Below are 4,491 nucleotides of genomic sequence, written 5' to 3'. Positions count from 1 at the left end.
TCACATTGTCTGGAGCAGCTTCCAGAGCCCATGGATCCACCAGCCCTCAGCTGATCTATCCAGCCTCAGCCGTGCCAGCCTGCTGCTCATTGGGATGTTCCAGGAATTCCTGCTGGATACATGCAGCCCCCCAACTCAGCGCAAAGGAGAAACTTCCTCCCTCGTTTCAAGCACTTTCTATATGCCTAGAGACGTCTTACGGAAACAAACTGTACCTGATAAAATGCCAGCATTAATCCATGTGATGTATTTAAGTGTGGCTGTTTAACAGCAACATATCAAGTTAATGCAATACTGATGGAATAAGAAATGGCATCAGAGGGTTTCAAAAGACTTCTTATCACAGGGGAAAAAAAAGGATTTTGACTTCCCATTTCATTTCTCTGTGAATGAGAACACCTTTGCTATTTACATTATTTACTGTTTACCGTAGTAGAGTCACTACTAAAAATCAAAGTGATTTGCAGAGCCCTGCCAGTTCTTTTTATATCTCCTTTGCTGACTCAATAAACATCTGACACTCCGGTATTGTAACTAAGCACTGTACTGATTCTAGCCTCGTTGAAAACATCTTTCTAAGAGAGAAGAATTGTTCTGCTTCTGCTAAAATGTGATTTGTCTGGCGAAGCATTTGTAAAAGCTTTTTTTTTTTTTTTCTCCAAAATGTTACTGTGGCAATTGGAAGCATTTAGGCATGTACGGTAACTTGAGAAGCTATGTGAAATCTTCTGATATGCAAATACACTGCTGTACACATGGCGAAGAAAAGCTTTGGGCACGCTCATATGAAAAAGAGTGGCGTTAACAAGCAATTCCCTTCTTTGCTATTTAGAAAGAAAACTTCATACTGAAAAATAATATGCAGTGAATATTCCAGATCAGCCTGTACTGGGAGGTGACCTGTTCTGAATCCAGAACAGTCCTGCCCCAGGCTAGTTCTGCTCACCCCAGTGCAGTCACCTCTAAATACCAGAAAGCGGAATTGAGGCCGAGGAGCTGACCCAGGGTGCAGGGACAGCAGCAGGTAGTGACAGGGCATTGCATCTCCCCGCCTTCACCAGGCAGAACTGATCTTGGTAGATGTCCCGCAGGAAAATGTTGCCTTCCTGTCTGAAGAGGACACGATGCCTCTGGCTCATATCTGCTCCTGGATCAAAATTCAGGCAGAGAACAGGCAATGGGAAGCCAAAAAGGATGGCTGAACAAAACTCCACCAGGGTGCTCTTGGATCCCAGCCACAGGCAAGCTTTCCAGGTCAGTACAGAGGAATTTATGAGCACATAAATCACAGAAATGAAAGATGGGAAAGACCACTGGAGGACTTGTCAATGCAGGCCTTTTTTCTACAGGGACTTTCCCATTGTGTTGACAGTTTTAGGAACTTCAAACAATAGGGCTTTAGCTTTCCTCTGGACACCACTCAAGGTGCTTAGACACCTATCTGAACCTTTCAGCGTCTTGGTGCATTTCACGAGACCTGTGCAGCTTCCTTGCAGCTCTTACTGAAGGTCATTACACTCGGATTTCTTTTTGCTATTCATTTCATGCTGATTCTACAATGCAGCAAAATCAGAAGTGGAGGTGGTCACTTCAGGCTTGCCCACACTGTGGATTTCCAAAATTTCCTTCCAAGAAAACTCAGTCAACAGGAAGAGCAGTTGTGAAAAGGACCCCCCATGCAGACAATCTGGGTTTGGATTTTAGTGAAGTGCAAAATGCATTATAATAATGGAACAAAGGCGCTGCATGCAGAGTTACTGTAGAATAGCTGCAGCGCATTGCAGATATACTCTGCCCTACAGCAGAAAGTCCTCTGAGCAGTCAGGTCCCTAAGATTTGAGCCACTTCCACAAATTGCTTCTAGAAACTAGGCTGAGTTTCAGCAGCACAGATCACATCTTCAAATGGCTCTGCAGGTCTGTACCAGGGCAGGCTGTGCATCAGCAGCTACTCAACAACAAATTCCCAAAGAAGATGTAAGAAAGAAAGGGCACGCAGAGAGATCGAGGAAACCGCCTCTGCCCCTAACATCTGAGAGTAAGGCTGCTAGAGCAAGAACAGAGTCCTGTTTGTGCTTAAATTCCACTTTATATTCTCTGTAGAGAAGAACAGAGTCTGCTGGCATTTTGCAATGATTGCAAGAAATTCAGTGGTTAATTATATCCTCTGCTTTTTGCCTCGCTGTCTCAGTGCACATTCACATGAGTCCTAAAAAGAGTTTACTGTTCACATGCCTAGGCTCTGGGCCAGGAGAAGTGCCTAGATAGAATACTGTGAAACATCTCCTCACGTGCTGTGATAAAATGCTCAGGGACATGCTACACAGAGCTCTGAGCGCGCCTGCAAAGCCATGAAATATTATGTCATCAGCACTGCAAGTTCTGCAAGGTTGTAAGCTCAGAGCAGTCTGTTGACCAAAGTAGGACACTAACAAATAGCAGCCAGCATTCAAGGGCTGAGGGGACTTTCCAACCCCATCTGCCACGGGCAGTAAGGATACCACTGACTGAACTGTGCATCTGAGAGCAGGGGGAGAAGCGGGGGATTAACATGCTGGGCAAAAAGGAAGAAAATGGCAAAAAGCAGGCAGAGAGCAGGAGTGGCAGGGCTGTGGGAGGCTTGGGAGGACTCTCCAAGCAGTGATGTGCTTAACCATTTCCTCTCACCCTGGGCTGGTTGCTCGCTGTCAGCGTGTGAAAGGGGAAGGCAGCGGTGCGCCGCTGTGGCATGCCAGGTGAGAACCAGGAAGGAGGGGGAGCCGAGGGGGCAGCGGGTGGCCCAGAGCTCAGCCGCAGCTGGAGGAAGGTGGTTTGTGCCAGCAGATGGCTCGTGTTTGGAACCCATCACCACCCGTCACAGGCTCTTTCACATCGGTCTCATCACTATTTAAACACTGATGAAATATAAAGAAGGATGGATACCTGAGGTCCCTTGCCCTGTCTGTCTGTGTGCCTGTGAGCAGCCTGCCTTCTCCATGTGTCTTTCTCTCTTGTGTGAGAACGGAGTCCTTGCTTACAAGTTGAGCAGCTCTTGGGGCCCAGCCACCACAGCAGCTCCCTGGTGCGGGGATTTGCTCAATGTGCTCAGCTAAGACGGAAAGCACATCCATTGCTGAAATGGAAAAAACGGGCTTACCTCCTAGCTTCCCACCGACTTACTGGAAACCTACAGTTAGCTCTGCTTACCATCAAGGTGTTCCTTCCCAGATGCCCTGTCAGCAGTTTTGATAACCTGAGAGAATCATCATAAAGCACACTTTAATGAGCGAGACCCATGACAAAACCCTCTCTTGCCCACCAGAATTTGGCAGGTAGCACAAACCCTGCCAGAGTCTGTCTTCTTCCTTTACAAAGCACTTCAGCTCCAAGCTCTTGACTGAGACCTACCAGTTGCCCTGACTTGTTCCTCCTCCAACAATTCCTCACCTGTGGCTTTTTGCAATGAATGCCATACTGCAATATTTCCTCAGGGCTTCCTGGTTCTCACCAGGAGGCAAGGAGAAGCAGGATCAGCAGCAGGGTGGTGCATGAGGCTCAGGTCAGCGCTGCAATGCAGTCATATCTGTGGTGATCCCAGTAGTTTGTAGCTGCGAGCAAGCTGTTCTTGACTGCCCGCCTGCCCTGAAAGGCAGACTTGGCCATCTGGCCTGCATGATTGCAAATGGGGGGAGGATGTGCAGGTACTGATTGTTTTTGGCATGGCACAGAGCAGAGTGGGAGGGTGACTGGAGGCCGACTGAACAAGCAGAGAAATGTTAGTCCTTGCAGTGTGCCTGCTAGTGGTGAACAGAGCACAGATTGTCTCCAGTGGAAATGCCCAGGGGAAACTGCACCATGTGGGCACAGGGTGTTTCAGCTGGGCCTGCTGAGGGTCTTGCGCTAGCAGGCTCCAAGAGGAACAGCAGGTGAGGACATCAGGAGATACAGGTTTGATTTCTGTGGGGCTGCTGGGGAAAGGTCCTTCCTTTTGGCCTTCTGCTCTCTGCCCTGTGCTGCTCTGCAGTGAGACCTTTGGAGCTGGGGCTGTGCTTTCAGGTGGGTGTATCCGCAGCATCTGAGTGCCTTCACCTGTAGACAAGTTCAGCTAATCACAGCGAGGTCCTCCCTTGTTTGATTTTCTACCTTTGCTCAACCCTCTGCCTCTGTATCTTTGTCAGAGTGGCAGAGAAAAGCGTGGCAGGAAAGGGTTAATTCGTTGGCGGGGAGGGGGAGGTTTGCAGGCAGAAGGGAGGAGCAGGAGAGCATTTCTGTATTAACATGCAGCTGGTTAATGCAGCTGAATAGCCCTGGCTCAGCTGTTACCTTTCTCAAAGCCAATGGCAAATGATGAAAAACCGTGGTAATATCTATTAAAAGTTTGTGGAAGGGGCCTGCTCAGTGGGAGCTTTTCCATCTCACATACAAGTGATGATTTAGAACAGAGAAAGATCCCCTCGAGGGGATTTTGTGAACCATGCAATGCTAATTAACTCCATTGTTGTATTTTGTTTTG

General features: G+C 48.1%; 1 long non-coding RNA gene across 2 annotated transcripts; it reads right to left on the bottom strand.

Moving 5' to 3' along the window:
* Positions 1 to 320: 320 nt before the first annotated feature.
* On the bottom strand, positions 321 to 4,100 carry LOC311432265. Of its 2 annotated transcripts, XR_014689926.1 has the most exons (3): positions 3,426 to 4,100; positions 3,186 to 3,231; positions 321 to 3,087 (listed from the first exon to the last, which is right to left on the bottom strand). It is a non-coding gene; the product is annotated as an uncharacterized lncRNA (long non-coding RNA). The 2 variants fall into 2 exon arrangements; XR_014689925.1 differs by having other exon boundaries at positions 321 to 3,231.
* Between the last annotated feature and the right edge of the window lie 391 nt (positions 4,101 to 4,491).

Source organism: Aythya ferina, assembly GCF_964211825.1.
Source record: "Aythya ferina genome assembly, chromosome: 2".
NCBI classification, from domain to species: Eukaryota; Metazoa; Chordata; class Aves; order Anseriformes; family Anatidae; genus Aythya; species Aythya ferina.
This window is presented reverse-complemented; position numbering and strand designations above follow the sequence as displayed.